The sequence below is a fragment of the Strix aluco genome, chromosome 11 (genome assembly GCF_031877795.1).
Source record: "Strix aluco isolate bStrAlu1 chromosome 11, bStrAlu1.hap1, whole genome shotgun sequence".
NCBI classification, from domain to species: Eukaryota; Metazoa; Chordata; class Aves; order Strigiformes; family Strigidae; genus Strix; species Strix aluco.
The window spans coordinates 11712618-11730055 of NC_133941.1; positions in this window are offsets into that span (position 1 = coordinate 11712618).

The window sequence follows — 17438 nt, forward strand, 5'->3', positions numbered from 1 at the left end:
GTGGGGCCGGGCCTGTCCTCCGGCCCTCAGGGCTTCGCACCAGCCGCCCCGACTCCCAGCGCCCTTATATCAGCCCTCAGGCCCTGCGGGAGGGACGGGCGCGGGGGCCCGCGACGGGTCTTCAGCGCTGCTCCGGGCGGCACCGTGTCGCCTCAGGGAGGGACCCCCCGGGGCTCGGGGGGTGGCAGAGGATGAGGCCGTGTGTGTCCCTTGGGCCCCCAGGTGCTGCCTCGCCTCGGTGGACACGCCGGAGCCTCCCCGGGCTCCACCTGCTGCTTCTCCCTAAAGCCCTTCATGCCTGAGGCCCCTCAGAGATCTGGGAGAGGGGAGGGACGTGAATAAAATCCGTGGTGGATCACCTTTTGGGTAAATAGCTCGAAGCTATAAACACAACGATTAGTTATGTGCAGTCCCAGCAGAAATTCCTGAGGGAGGCCGGATCTCACTGATGGCAGAGATGTGAGCAGGAGCAGAGCGGGGGAGCCAGGCTGAGGCACAGGAGGGTTGAAGTAACCTGTGTTATTTGTGGGACAGATGTGGTACCAGTGCGCGATGGACACTGCTGGGCCTCACTGGTCAGCTTCTCGCAGCTGAAGATCCAGCCTGTCCCACCGACCCGTCGTCACCTCTACTGCATAACCACAGCTCCCCTCCTCAGGCCCACCACTGCATGAACGCTTGGCACAGGCTTTAAAAATAACCACCTCAAAAGCGGTACTACTGCGGGACTCGTGCCTCAGAAAAACACCTGGGTGGCTGGCAGAGTAGTTGAGGTGTGTCCATGGCTTAATGTCTTCTGTAGTGCCAAACCTCAGGTGTGCTCTGTGTGACACTTACTGTGCCTTGCTGGTGCACAAGTAGTGGTTTGCTCTCTGAGAACTGAAATTTTAGTAAAACTAATTTTTACTGACCAAAAAAAACCCCCCAAACTTTTGTAGCACTGCTAAACGAAAATGGTTGAGACTTGTTGTTGGCTAACATGGCAAAGTGTTGTCCTGACGTGAGGTTGGTGTGATAGCCAGAAATGGTTCATGGGATGTTCTGCTTTCTGGTGGGATACAAACACAGTTGATACACCCCAAAAAAGTCAGTTCGGTGGGGCAGCCTCTGCACTGCCCAACTCTCACACAAATGCTCTATCTCACCATTTATTATCATTACCTTCCCCTTTAAAAAAAAACCCCAAACCACCCAACCTGTCAGATCATGGCTCTGGGATTTCTCCCTTTGTATTGAAATGCTTACTTTTTATTGCTGTTGGCATTCTTTGGAGACTGTTACAAATCACTAAATCCCATACAGTGCTCCCAAGCATTTCACGGTTCCTCAGTATGTCAGCCCTGTTTGTTTTCTCCCAAATAAGGCCTTTTTCACAGGGCAAAATTCTGTACTTCCTGTTGTCTCTTTAATATGTCCAGTTTCAGCTCAGCAATAATCTCCTTGGACGAGTGACAGAGGAAACCAATGATTAGCCAGCAAGCAAAATACTAATTTTATTTTCAAAATTAAAGTGTTTTAGTGGAACACATTTTAAAGATAAATAGCAGTCTAATTTCCCTACCATGATGGGAAATTTCAAAATACTATCTATACTGAACTGCATATGTCTTCAGAGCAACAATCAGTATCACATTTGCCAAACAAGGAACGTATCACAAACATGCATGTGATGATTAAGCATTTATAAGAATACAATAATCACTTAAATGATTAAATTATGATTCCATAAATTTTTCTGCATTATCTCAGTATAATATACATAATTCCAGGGTATTGTATCTGTTACATATACCATAATAAAAAAATCAAATGTTTTTGTTGTCAGGCTGGATTGCAGTCTGGCAAACTGAAGGATTAAAAAAATATGAGCCACTTCTTCTCCAAACCCTGGGGTTTCATTAAAAACCATTATGCTAAATATTTTTGGCTTCTTTTGATATACTAATCTATTTTGATTTCTGTTGGTTTTTTTATTTAATTGCTGGGGGTACATCTGAGTCACACTTTTAAGCTTGTTTCTGTGGATTTGAGGGATGGAACTTATTTTTTAATGGCTACTGAGATTCTCAAATAATTCACATGACTGAAGGAGCTGGGGTTTCTTTTAGGAAACAGTAAATACAGTAATAATCATAATAAATGATGAGTACTGGAGTTCTCTAGTTCTTATTTTGGATGATACAGCATCTCTTTATGACCTTATACTGCTAAGAGCTATATTTGTGTCCAGCACATACAACTCTAGCTAGTGCCTTAAATCTAAATCCAAAATCCCAAATTGGGCATTAACTCTAATTTAGTCTCTGACTATAAATTACAGACATTACTATCCACCAGCCTTTCCTACAGGGGCGTAGTGAAGACACTGTGAAGATTTTTCTTGACATATGTGACTTCTTTTAGGTTACATGTTACTGTCAGGATGTTTATTAAATATGCTAAGGTATGATTCATTTTTATGTTTTTAACCTAAACCTGCTAGAAAATACATTAAACATATAAATATTTACATTTGTTATCACAAAAGGCAGTCTTTAGCTTGAAGAGGGTGAGAGTCATTAATTTCACACTGTAATCCATCCCGGCATGCGGTGTGTTCCCAAACTCAGACTGGAATCACTGGAAGCCATCTCCTATTCTTCCAGCAGTATTAACCCTGGGTCGGGTTAAAGACAGAAAGCAGCAGGTTGCAGGCTGAAGAGCAACTGTGTAAATTCCAAGTTATTTTATTAAATTTGGTGAGGGCAAGTATATGTATAACCCAAAGTATGTTAGTTAATCTGGTCAGTGCCAATCTGTCTGTGAGTAGAGCAAATTACTGTAATTTAGATGAAGTCGGAGCACTTTGATACGATGAAGGGCTTTTTTCTTTTTAGCAGTCAAAGATACAGCCAGCTGTGATGAGTTTTTATGGGCCTTATTTGTAAGAACACTGATTTAGAAACAGAATTTAACTACCATGCCACCAGACCTTGTGGGATTTAATGCCCAAATTCATATTGTCTCTTTTGTATCTTGCAATTGATGGTTGGGAATAGTGGCTAATTGCAAAGTTGCTGTTGGTTAACCTCTTAATAGTTTGGAGTCAGGGGATGTTAATCACCTTTCTAGAAGAAAAATACACCAAAAAGGACAGCAATGTAAAGGGTATTAATGTAGCAATAGTTAGAATTTCATTTGGCATTGCTGAGGGTCATACCTGGGATGCAGAAAGCAAAGGCTTGGGTGCTGGTTACCTGAGACAAGTGCATTAAGTACGGGTGCAGTTCTCCACAAAAAGTGTTTGTAAGCAAACACCAACCTCCCACCTGCCAGTTGTTCATACACACAGAACAGAATATATGCTCTACCAAAAATACGTCTCTACCCTCCCCCCCCCCCCCCACTATACCGTTAGGTCAGTTTGCTATTTAATTGCAGTACTTCTTTTCCTCCCATTTTCTCAGCATCTGCACTCCTGTGTCCACTTCCCTACTGTCCTCAGGAGGAAAAGCTATGTGACTGGTAAGAGCATAAAAGAACAGGAATTAGCAGCAGCTATACTGACGAAATCTTCACCATGTAAAATGCCCAAGCTCATCTCCATCCCTCAGCTCCCTTCTATCTCAGCGCTAGTTGAGAGAAAAGAAGTTGTGAGAATGTATAAGCAGCCAATGCACTCCAATGCACTCCCTCTTCTCCACCTACATGCTTGAATTAAGTGGAAAATTAAATTGATTTACTACATTGCTGGGATAAGAAGCACTAGATGGTGCTGTAACATACACTTTTGCAGATTTTGTTTCTTTGTGAGAATTAATCAGTCAGCTGTGCTGCACTGTTAGCTTTGGGATTTCTATTTTTACAGGATTCACAGCAAACAATGAAAAAGTTTGTTCTCTGACCTAATCCCTTTAAATTAGGTTTTTGTGTGTTTCTGCAACATGCTGGTTTGACTTCTGTTTAAAAAGTAGTCTGTATAGTCTAATTAAAATAGGAAAGGTCCTGTGTATGTATGCCATTGATTTTTACTCTGCCAATAAATTGGCTTGTTATACACCCAAACCCACTAGTTCGAGGCAGAACAAAGCAATATGTCTAAGTATTTCAAAATAAAAAGTGACTCTCAACCTTTAGACGATTTATTAAATACTGACAGTAAGAAAGCAGTTACAGGGCAAAATCTATACTTTAGACATGGAAAAAGCCAGTTACAAAAAATACATGAAGGCATTTTCATACCAACAACCAGGCAGTCCCCACACTAAAGACACTTGCCATCTGCACATGCCCAAGGAAATTCCTGCCTTTTCAAGTTACCAGTTGAATTTACGACAACTTTTTTGCACAAATTAGGAAGACGTGCCAGGTAATGCAGGCCCGCTGATGCAGGGAACATGGCATTCAAGTGAGCAGTACTTCCAGTCGAAGACCCTGGTACACACACCCAGCAGATAGGGAAAAATTCCTTCTTTTAATTGTAAAACCAGGACAGATCCTAAGCTGTCAGCTTTGCATGTACCAGGTTATCAAATTTGCCATCCCCAAACTACTACATCATCAGAGTTGTCCATTTCAATATTAAATGTACTCTTAAGAGAACACAGACAATGGAGTAAGGCAATTCCAAAAGCAAAAAAATCAGTGATGGACAGGAGAACTGTTCTAGAAATAAGTGTGGTTGGACAACGCTTGTGAAGTTAAAGAGCAGCAGATGACTATCATGAAACAGCTAATGCTTGCTTCAGCTGGCATTCTAGTAAGAACAGGGCGTATTTACGACTCTTTTTTTAATATTTGCTGCCTAGGTCAGGCTAGCGTGACAAATGAGCAGCTCTGAATATGCAAAAGGCTTTTAGACAAAGAGCCTATTAGCCAAACATGCCTATTACTATGCGTAGAAGCAAATTCTCTTGCCAGTGAACTCTCGCCAAGTAACAAACTATTTGGCATGTGTGCAAAGCCCATATTCAACACAAGTGACAGACAGCATGGGATAGAAAGCAAATGCGACTATAAACAGAAATTTGGTTCAATAAAGAGAATAGACGGTGAGGAAAACTCCATTTCAGGCACCGCTCGCTGGAAGGGTATACCACGTCAAAGAGACCCCACGTCCTTTAGGTAGCCTTTAGGAGTATTGCCTCTACATAAATCCGGAGCTTTCAGACAGCTTAGAGATGCGCGTACCCTTCTGAGAAAAGGGGCCAAGACCTGTTCCTCTGTGACTGCTGCTCTTACAAATAAAGCTGTAAATCAGTGTCGTCGATGGGCAGTTTTACAGTTAACAACGTAAATTAAAGATGGGCCCTAAAGCCAGATCCTGAGCTGCTCCAAACACTCCCTTCTGCGGCTGTGGGGAACTGCACTTTAAAGAGCCTGTCAGAAGCGCCAGTGGGAAAGCAGCGGTGGTGTTGAGCAGGGCTCCCGTTACAGTATGCTGATCTGCGAGCTTGAAAGAAATTCTGTTAGGGCATCCTTAACCTGCTCTGGAAACCACTGTGGCTTGCACTGCTCCTGGGCCACCCTGAGACGTGTCCATAGCTTGCAGATGGAGGTTAGCACAGACCTGATGTATCCACAGCTGGTGCAAGCTGCAAAGAAGATTGATCAGAGATAAGGGTCTGATCTTGCCTTTAAGCTGTTCCGTACCAACATTTTTGGTTGTCTTTGTGTTAATTAGCTGGCAGTATCTTTAACCAGCATAAACAAGTAACTCCATTGAGTCTTACTATCTATAACATTTATTTTTCTTTCTCCATTATTCTTATCAGATCTGTCAGCACCCATCTTAACAAAAAGGTCGATGTATATTATGTCTAGACAGTATTGCTGAAGATCTAACTAGCCCTGTCTGAACAGGAGTTTATGCAGAGCTCACTTCAGTAATCCCTACTCACAGTGTGAGCAGTGTCAGTTTTATACATATATTAACCAATGTAGACAAATAAATTGTTTCCATATATTACATAAAATAATGTAATTGGTTTTATATACATTTAGATAGAGGCAAGTAGTTAATAAATCTGACTTAAGTTTAAAATACAGAGTACTAAGTATAAGTTAAAAGTACTATCTTTCTTGCACTGGTGAAAAGAGCATGTTAATTCTGTTCTCCATGCAGGAAAATCACTCAGCACTCAGGAAGGTTCAGAGAAGTTAATACGGCGACATTTACAACAGTATTGTCCTTAATCTTGGGGAAAACATTCTTGATTCTGTTTGAGGCTTTTGCTGGCTTCACACGGCTGCAGTTTGTCTTGGGGAAGAAGGCAGGTAACCTCAGCAGATGAGGGCAGTGAAAATGTATCACTGAGTCAGAGCTAAAATTGACAAAGAGTGAAAGAGACATGGCAAAGGCTTTGAAACCAAGACCTTTCTGAGGTTTTTCCATCACAAAGTACTGAAATGTAGTAGAGACTGAGTACACTTTCTTTGTAGCCAGCTTAGGTTTTCTCCATTTCTTAGGCTGAAAGTTATATTGTTAACTTCATTCCCTAACTTTTTTTTAGTATTGCATCACTCCAATCCAAAGGTGGTTGCACTGCAAAGACAGTGGAAAAAAAAGCATGCTACAATGTAATGGACATAAACTACATATAATGGACATAAATGCCAAGCTCTGCTGAACAAACTCTCTGGACCACAGGAGCAGGTACCCTAGACATGCTCTTATTCTTTTGCAGTTCTCATTTTGCTCTTGCTTTTGCAGGATTTCCATTGTCCTTGACCCTCACACAGGTTAGAGCGTAGGTAATGGTGCATTAGGCGTAGCGAGACTGGCTGTACTTTCTATCTGCCTTGACATGTTCTTTACCATCTCCTGGTGTGATGCTTCAGAATGTTCACACTCTGAAAGAAATTGCAGGAAACTCTCTAACTGCTTTTCAGCCACTTTGAAGAACATGGGAGGCATGAAAGAGCTGGAAAATCACAGAGAATCTGGCCTTACAACTCGAACATGCCAGCTATATTGAGCTCATACCAGTCTATAGGCTCGTGTCAGAGCTGCCACCTTCATGTCACACACCAGTTTCAGCTGTGCGGATTGATGACAATCCCAGTCTTGCTCTCACGGCATTTCCCAGCATGAAAACCTGTGACTGTGTCCCGCTGGTACAGCCGAGTCCCTTTGGGAGGGTAGTTACAGCCTTGGAGAGGGGTTCACATTCCCCTGCTGCCCCACGTTTAAAATCCATCCAGCTGCCAGTTTCGTCTCTGTTGGAAGGAAAAAAGGGATCTTGCTGCCAACTGTATGGATAAGGAAACCTCTGTCAGATAACCTCTCTCATGTACAAAACTACTTATAGAGTAGTATTTTCTCTTTACTAGCATAACTGTCACATTAAGAGGATTCCTCTACCTGAAAGACTCCTAGTGAAACGCTGAACTAACGGCTTTAAAGGACTTCAGATCAAGTGACGGTGAAAACCTCCGCTGGGAATGGGAGGGAAATACACCTTCTGAAAAATGGAAATTCTCACGCTGAACAAGATGTTTCAGGTATTTGATTACCAGTAGTTTCAGAGTACTAGCTGAATATTCAGCTGGCATCAAATTAGCTCTCAGTTGAGAGTCTCATTGTGTTTGTGCACTCAGAGGGCAGGCTGTGTGTGTTAGCAAAGGTCTGGCCGAACATGTGGGTGGATGTACACAACGTGGGTCTGAGGCTCCAAGGAGGAGTAGGTATGGCAAAGCTCCTTGAAAGGATGTCTCCATCAAAGGATTTCATACGCAAAAGTACAAAACAATTCTTAAAAAATACATATCAACCCTATGATTCATTTAATGCCTAAAATATCAGATAAATAGAGAGATTAAGGAAACACATTCTAATAATATACTCAGTGATACATAAAAGTGCAGTAATCAGATTTTAAGCTGTTATCTAACTGCAGAGAATGTAGCACTGCAGAAAAAAATAGCATTTCAGTCCTCAGAGTTATCACACCAAATTTTCACCTTGTTTAAGGGCAGATGTACACTGATTACAAAAAGGAAACAGATGTTTTCAAACCATCACAGCTCATTTATAGGGATAATTACCTGTAAATAGTAAGGTTACTAATGTTACTAGTTGAATATCACTATCTATCAAGCATAAAATATTCATCAAAGTAGATGTTCTACTACTGAAGTCCCACTCAGGATTAATTTCCTTCAATGGCTGAGTATTTAAGGAGATTTTCAGCAATTTTGTGGCCATTCACAAAACAGTTGATTTTCTACAATGTTCTAAATCACCGTAAGCTCTACATTTTAAAACACTAATACCTCCTCAAAATTTATCATTGAGTTCATGCTTCACAAGTTTTAAGACCCTGAAGAAGCCAACAAACTCTTCCACAAGGAACTAACCTTCATTTACTGACCTATCATTATCAATGGCAAATAAGACTAGTAACAACTGAGATACAGATTATAAACTGTCGTGGTTTGAACTCGGCCAGTAGCCAATCACTATGTGGCCAGTCATTTACTTACCCACCCCCACTCCCACCCCCTGTCCCCCGGTGAAATAGGGGAGGGACAAAAAAAAAAGAAATTTGTAGGTTGAATAAAAAAAAAATTAGTAACAAAACAACAGTAACGATAGTAAGTCCAAATGGGTAAGATACAGCAGTGGCTCACACCTACAGGTGACCGGTACGCAGCCTGCCCCCAGCAGCGATCCCGACCACACCAGAAATCCCACTGCGCTCACCAGGAAAGTGAAACTGAAATGAGCCGTGAGAGAGCCCGTGTCCACCTATATGCTGAGCATGACGTCACATGGTATGGAATATTCCAATGACCAATCCGGGCCCAGCCCTCTTGCTATGCTCCCTCTAACTCTAGCTAACTCTATCCTGGCCAAAACCAGGACATAAACTCCAGTCGAAATTTTCAGGTCAATACCAGTTTTTGCCCCTTTTTCATTCAATTTCCTGTAAACTGAATATTGTATGTTCTTACAGAGCTTAAATATATAATCTGAGTATGTATCATACAGCTACGCATGTTTTCTTCAGTGTTTTTTAAATAATGTATTTTGTACATTATTTTTGGCATTTAGGCAAACAAACTGGAATGGAGGCCAGTTGATTTTGTCTTTCACAGAATCACAGAATCATCTAGGTTGGAAAGGACCTTGAAGATCATCCAGTCCAACCATTAACCTAACACTGACAGTTTCCAACTACACCATATCCCTCAGCGCTATGTCAACGCGACTCTTAAACACCTCCAGGGATGGGGACTCCACCACTGCCCTGGGCAGCCCATTCCAATGCCCAACAACCCCTTCTGGAAAGAAATGCTTCCTAATATCTAGTCTAATTTGCCTAAATTTCTGAAAATTCAATTAGTCAATCTTTTATTACAAATACAGACATATAAACAATTTACTAAGGGCTTTAGAAAATCATAGTAGGATAGAAAATTGTATGTATTCGCTCATTTTAAATTTTCTATTGTTTTGTTAAAGTATCTTGCCACCCATTCCATACTATGGAAGGCAAGTCTAAGGCACAAAAGGCGTGAGACAGCTAAACCACTGCTGTGAATTCATTTCCAAAGTCAGGTAAAATGTCATTCCATTGTTCTTTTGAAAATCATCCCCCCAGCATCTGTAACATAAGGAAATGAAAAATGGAAGAAACTATTAAGCTAAATGGCCTTTTGGAAAGATGGAGAGAAAGCTATACAAATGATGTATTGTGGAAGGTCAGCTAAATGCTGTGTTTTCTGTGGTTTCTTTATGTTTTGTTCTTCCTCCAGATAAGTAGGGACTGGAATAAAAAGAAGCCTGACTAGAAATGTTTTCACTGACTTGATCATTAGGGTCTGACACTGAAATGGAAGAATACTAGACATTTTATAAAATGCAAAATGGAATAATTCCCTTTTAATGCTCTATTTATTAGGAGTTGAAGAAGGCTTAGTTAGAGAAAAGAAGCCTTGTTTCCCCCGAGTGCATGGATCACATCTAATTGTATTCAGCCCAGACCAGCCACGACAGTGAGAGGAACGAGAATCAATATTGCAATGGAGACGCCTTCCCCATTACATTTCAGAGATGTTTACTGTTCATAAGAGAAAGGAACTTTCTGCATAAGCAGTCCAGAGACACAATAGGATGTTAACACTGGCAGCCAGGAACACAGGTTTAGAAAGCTGATGATAATTCATAGGTTTCCATGTCGGAAACGCTCCAAGCGCACTGCAGCTGATTTACTTCAGATCACGTGCTTTATGCCTCGTGCTAAGACCCGCTGGAGTAACTGGTTTTAGCGTAAATGGTTCAGTGGTTTCATAGTGCATCCACTCTCTCGCTCTTTCCAACCATTTTATTTTTGGGAGTAGTTTTGCAACATTTCCCAACAAGAGCTTCTAAAAGCAGTGGTTTCAGGGATATCTTTAAGGAGGAGCTTCTTTCATTTTCAAACCTGGCTGTAGTAAGAGACCTTCTTCCAGCTGCCTTAGAATGGGTCAGAAAGGGGCAAATTGTATGTGAAAGCTGTATGTGAAATAGCTTTGCTGATCTTAAGGCATCTGGAAGCTAATTTCCAAGGGAAGTTCCAACTGGCAACGGCTGCAGGAGTCTGGGTTCCTAAGTCCATCAGAACGTATAAGGGGGTTGGAAACAAGATTAAAATTGTAGTCCAATGTTATTTAAATCTAGCCAAAATAATGCAGTTCTGCATTCCATAATCAGTTAAATGTATCCACTCTTCATTCATTGGCACTCACTTGGAAGCTGAACAATCACTGCATGCAAATAAACCCTGCACTTCACTGGAAACAATGGCTTGCAAAAGTCACGTTCAAAGGAAGCTGCTACATTCAACAGACCTGCTGTTAGTTATCCCTGACACATATTGTCTGTAACATATATACAGCAAACACGGCAGATCTCACAGCCACTCTTGACTAAATTAGATGACAGTGTTTATGATTTTGTTAATTACAAAAGAGCTAAAGGATGCCATTCAATGGAGACATTAATTTAAATTATTACAGTGCTTTGACGAAGTCATGCTCTCTGAAGCTGCTAGGCAAGCCTTCCTTTCCATCTGCAAGTTTGTCCTGTGTAACACCTTTAGCAGCAGCCTGGAGGAGGCATTCTTGTCAGGTTTGCAGATGGCATCAAATCAGGGGGACTAGTCGATGTGCTTTCAATTCAGAGAGACCTAAACAGGCTGGAAGAACGGACTGACCATAAACTTCCAAGCTCAACCAGAAAACATGAAAGCCCAGCGCCTGGGAAGGAGTAACCCCTTGCAGTAACTCAGGCTGGGGAACAGCCCTGCTGAGGATGCCCTGGGAGCCAGCAAGCCGAGCCAGAGCCAGCAGTGAGCCCTGGCAGCAACAGCCAGCACCATCCTAAGCTGTATTAACAAGAGGACAGCTCGATGGAAACACTTACCCCACTTTATGCAGCACTTCTTGGACCACATCTAGAATACTGCATCCAACACAGGGCTCTGTCACGCAGGAAAGGCAGGGAGAGAGGGGTGCAGCAGTCCTGGTGATGCCCACCTCAAACCCTTGCATCAAGGCAAGAGCAGAGGTAGAGAAAGTGTTAGTTCCCATTATGCATTAGGGCAGGGGTTCTCAACCTTTCCTTCACCACGGACCCCCTTAAATTCCTCTTGTGGCTGCAGACCACCGAGGCTTAATTCAAGATTTAAAGCACTAGACTGCATCAAATATGTATTTCAATTTTCTCATGAAGGGTCTTCAAATTTGGAGAGAAGAGGAAATAAGTTAATCTGTTAATGCACACACCCTTATTATGGTATCTTTATTGCAATGATTCCATATGAATTTAAAATAATAGCATCAACACTCTTCTTGCTCAGATGGCCCATTTTATGGTATTTTAACGTGCTAATTCCAAATTTGATGCCAATTTTTGCATTAAAATTTGATGAAGTTTTTACAATTCTTCTCACCTCCCCCCTTGTTTGTCTGTGTTCGGTCACCGTATATTTTTGTTTACGGGTCCAGGGCCACCACTTGGAGGAACAGACTTCAGCCCTGTTGTGGCCCTAAAGAGGGCTGTTGGATTAAGAAAATGTCTTTAAAAGAAAAACCACCTAAAGTGGGTCCCATCAACCATACTAGCACCGAAACTGCAACCACATGGAACCATTAATACAACACATGCCTACAAAAGTCACATGCAAACAAAAGCTAGAAAACCTTCATGGACCCCCTGTGATGACATCACGGCCCCCCGTTGTGAGGTTGAGAACGACTACATTAGGGTATCGTTTACCAGAGGCAGAACCAGCAGGTACAGGCTGATGTTCCTGGGGCACGTGGGGTTTATTTCTTTATGGGAAGTTTCTGCCCCGAGTACTTACTCCTGACTAGTTCCTGGAGTGAAGGCAATCACAGGCAAAGAGATACAGCCACGTTTGTAATGTTTCTGTTGTGGTCGGACTCGTTGAAACTGTAAGCTGCAGTCAGTCAAATAAATCAGCGGTTCGGGGAACTGCATGACCAGGGAAATGAGCAGCTCACAAACAAGGTCCTAGATGTGCAGAGACGAACACTGAGATATCACCAGAATTTTAAAGCAAATTCCTACCTGAGAAGTACAGAAGAAAGCCAGCAGATGATTAGTGGGAGACAAAAGAAAGTGTGTTCAAGAACACTGCTGTTGCAAAGGATCAGAAATTTTGTCATTTGACCGGCCATATTCCTGAGTCGTCTGAATAAAAGGGATTGAGCCTAAAGACTGTATGTAGGATGACTGTCTCAATGTTTCAAAACAGAATAAAAGGCAAAGAATCTATTCCATTGACAAAATAATTAAATCATTAATAACTGCATGCATATAAGTTCAGGACTGAATGATATCAATTAAATTTAATTAACACCTGTGCAATGCTTTGAGGGCATAAAATGCCATGTAACTCTAAAGAATTCTTAGAATCAATCCTATTAATCCTATTTTTAGGATTTATTAATCCTAAAACAGCTTTTGCTGCATTAGCACACTGCTCAATGTGAAAATCACCATAAGCAAAGTCAGGTGGTACTCCAAAGTTTTAAGGTGATTGGTAATTCTTTTGTATGAAAAAGTAAATTTTTTCCTGAAATCAAGTTCCACTTGAAACTGGCAGTAATAAGCAAATCAATATTGATGACATTTTTAAAATAACCATATTCTTTGTGTTGCTATTGATTCCAGCAGGACTGACTAAAGAAAGGATACACATAAATACACCAAAAAAAGAAGGGTTGGATATTAATGTCGTCTTTCATCATCGTAGGCACTAATATGGCTGGAAAGTATTGATTACCTTAAAAGCTCCATATAACTAAAGAACTATTGACTTAATATTTTCTCTAATCCTCCATGAAATTTTACAGTAAGTCCTGATGTATTTTCTGTTAAGGGTTTTAGGGCTGAACTACATCATGTGCTTATCTGAAGTGTCAGCTCTAAGGCTTACACTGCAGTTGATGAGAACTGTGTTAAAGGTGACTAATAACTCTGAAGTTTTAAGTATGGTTTCAGGGACTTTGGAAATAGATACATCTTCCAGTGTATATTATTCTATAACTTTGTCTTTTAAATAATCTTTATAATTAGGGAATAATCTAATATAAATTTATTCAGTATTATTTGTTCGTGTTCATATGTACTTGACTATAGCTGTTCGGAAAATTCCCTCATTGTCGTAAAAGTCTCTCAACAGCCATTTTTATTGCTTCTTATTTTCCTATCACTACCACACAATCTATTTTTCTAAAACTCCAATGAGTGATATTTATCAGAGCTAAATAGTGAAATAGGGAATAGTGAAAGAAAACTTACCCAAACATCTCTTCAGATCCCATTAAAGTGAGTGGATGATGATGATTATTATTATTACTAATATTATTACTATTATTTTCCATTCCTAGATTACTGAAACGAAGGTTATCTGAAAGGTCCATTTACATCTTTATTTTCACTATGTTTAGGATGACAGTAATGTTTACAGGCTCCCGCCGAAGGCATGGACACCATCATACTAGATCCTGTGTTGTCACGTAGCAAACAGCTTTTTCACCGCAGTTCACGTCTGGTTCTGGGTCGGCAGGACCAGCTGAACACGACAAGCAGCCACACCGGTACAGACGAGCTAAAACCAGGCTGCGCTTCCCCCACACCTCGGCCCTGCGGTGGAGAGGAAAATTCAAAGTGGCAAAGAGTCATTTTGGTGCATCCTTAATTTTTGGAGATCCTGGTGCAAGTCCTGCTGCTGTGCCCAGTTCACCAGCGGGCCGTGACTGCAGCTCTGCACACCCTCGGGTGGCGACGGCTGCAGCGCAGGCGGCTGTGCCTGAGGTCCCTCTGCACTGTGGCTGTACTGACCTGACTCCAGTATCCCATTCCAAACCTGTACAAAACTCTCCAGCCCTTCTACCACTATAAACCTCACCTAGGTCCAAACTGCAGATGCAGAGAAAAGCTTTGCACACCCTCGGCAATTCGCCTCGAGCTGCCTTCTATACAGTTCAAGTGTATTTACAGAAATACCTTCAAGATACTGCTACCTAACACCAGAATTATGAGAACGTCTCTTTGCTTTTTCAAAAAAGATAACAGACTTTTAGATTAAGAACTAGTTGAAAAAAATAGTATAGAAAGAAAAGTGCAATTATAGAGCTCCTTCTACCTCACATCCTTATATCACTTGGACAGTGTAACAGGGCCTCCCCAGGCTAACTCACATTTTCCAAGACCTCTTTATGTAGTGAAGGTGATACATAATGCGATCCAGCAAAGAAGAATAGACTTTTTTCCCTTGCCTGCAATAAAACTAAGGACTTCTCTTGATCCCATGAGCTACATCTAATCCTTAGTGATTGTTTTTGTCTCAATCCTATAATCACTTATTTATGGAAGCATCTTTATTATAGGAGCAGTCTCATTAAAACAAATGGGCCAGCATGAGCAGGTTATTCATGTGCTTTTATTTGCAGGGCCATGGGCTCAGCTCCTCAAAGCCATCGAAGCATTAAGTCCTACTCAAGCCCTGCCTTGCCCTGGGTTCCATTGGGCTGCTGTTGGGGTTCAGCACCCCCAGGGCTGCAAGGGGTGAGCATGGGCGAACACTGGCCCGGCGAGGAGGGGATACGTGGCAAGCTCACCTCCTCGCTCACGCTGGGGTCAGCCCTAGGGCTGTGCCCTGAGCGGAGCAGTTCGAGCACAGCACCTCATTATTTTAATGACTGGAAATGAACTGTGAATTTCTTAAGAGCCACTGAAGCAAAATGTTTTCAGTCAATCTACCCACATTAATAACAGACTGTTAGAGATTGCTTCTATCTTTAATATGATGAAGTGCACCTGCTGTATTTCCCTAGTTAATATTAGGCCAAATGTTAAAATATCAAACCTTGGCTTACAACCTTCTGAGGAAATAAATGAAAAGGACAAAACTGGAAAATCCCAAAGCACCTGAGCCGTGCGGAGCTGGACTGCTTGCTTCCATCAGCGCATCCCCAGGAGAGACCTGATGGGGAGCGAGTCAGGGACCGGCCCGAGCCACCCTGCTCCTGCGGCCGCTCCCACCCTGCCTGAGCGGCACCGGGATCCCCGGGCAGCTGCGGGATGCTCTGAGGCGCAGGGCCTGGCTCGGTGTCTGGTGGTGCACTGCCAGACCCGCGATTATTTCTCTATCCCAGTTTGGTTATTCCTGCTCTAACTGTGCTGTCCATTGCTGATTTGCTTTTTCCGTTTATATCCAAGGAAATGCAAATAGGGAACATAATCAGGAGGATGAGACACTACAGCCAGTGTTTGCCAAACAGTTTAGTGAGTGTGAGCACCTCCATTAGAGACAAGTTGAAGCAGCTTTAACAGACAATTTTCAGGCAGTTCTGAGCATTCATGCAGAAAGAAATCACCTAAAATCATGATTCATTTTTTAAAATGCTGCCTGAGCTCAAGTCCCTTAAAAATACAAATGTCATTACTAATTCAGGGAAGTTTTCATTCAGTCACAAATGCTGACATGCAAGTTTAGTACACACAAACGGGTAACAGCATTTAGCCCTGTGCTTAGGATTCAGAGATGTCTCCAGAGTCCCCCAGCAGAGCAGTCCCAGACGAGGAGACCTCGTCCAGCCTCCCCGAGAGAGAAGGCAGAGTCATCCAATGCCATTAACTGCACTCACTCCTTGTGGAAGAAGCATAATGCATATCAGATTGCAAATGGAGCAGAGATTAAACATAGCTTTTAATGGCTCTGCAAACACTTACATTTGAGAAAAACATCAGAGCATTTACCACTAAACTAACTCCTTATTTTTTCCAATATGGCCTGCTTGCGTTCTGCTACAGCACTGCCTCTGTAGATGTCTTCCCACAACTCAGGCAGTACTGTAGTTTATGAACATACACACGTTTTTGCTGTTAGGCATAAAATGGCCCAGAAGGTTTTTCACAGTGTGTTCAGACTGATGCTCCTGGCAGTTCGGTGATGCCAACCACAGAAATCCTCCATCTCAGAGATCGGGGTCCACATGCCACAGCCTGGCTCTAGGCCAGTAATTAGCAAAGTGGTCAAAGAATTGAGTCTTTTTGCTTCTCTGCTGCAGGAATCCCTTGAGGAGCTTGTGTTCCTTAAAGACCCTAGTTATTGGAATGGATTTAGCACATTTCATCTCAGTGGCTCTGCTCGCTGGAAAGGCCACAGATGCTGAAATTTCAGACTCAAGTGAGATCAGTTTGATAAGTTACACAGCAGTCTTTCGCCTCCCTGATCAGATGTCTGCTCAAACTCTTTTGGAGAGAATATTCAACATGAAGTCAGGAAGAATGACATTTCTTCAATGCTAGTAATTTTTTTACAGGTCATCTACCAGCACTCAGCACTCTCCTGCAGAGGCACAGCAGCCGTGCGGGACCACATCTCCCCGTGAGCACACAGAGCCCTCTGCAATTACACCAGCAGAAAAATTCATGCATGTGCTGACCACCTTGTAAAAACTGCCAGTTTTAAAACCATGCCCGTTTTAATGAAAAAGCATTAGTGAGAAAAGCTCTGTTCAGGTACACTGCCCTTCTCCATGCCTGCCTATGGCTGTGCTGCAGCAGCGTCTGCTGGGACATGGGGATCAGAACTGCACCCCTACACTCATGTCCTCTCAATTTTTAAATAGTGAATAATTTAACATCACAGTTCAATTACTGAAATAGTATTGTTTAGCTCACATCACTTTAATAGGTCTTATTACTTAAATCTAGCCTGGCTCGCTGTGTGTGCACACAGCTGATCCCAGACCAGTGTGGTTCTGCCAGCCCGTCTCCGACTGCTGTTCCAGTGTCCCAGCTCCCCTAACTTGTCTCTTTGATGGAAATAATCATACCTTAGAGTCACCGCTACATCCACTGCACCCTCCGGGCTGCTAAGCATCCAGCTGACCCCTGCAGTGCCTCTGCTTAGGCAGCCAAAAATCCCGAGGCTTGG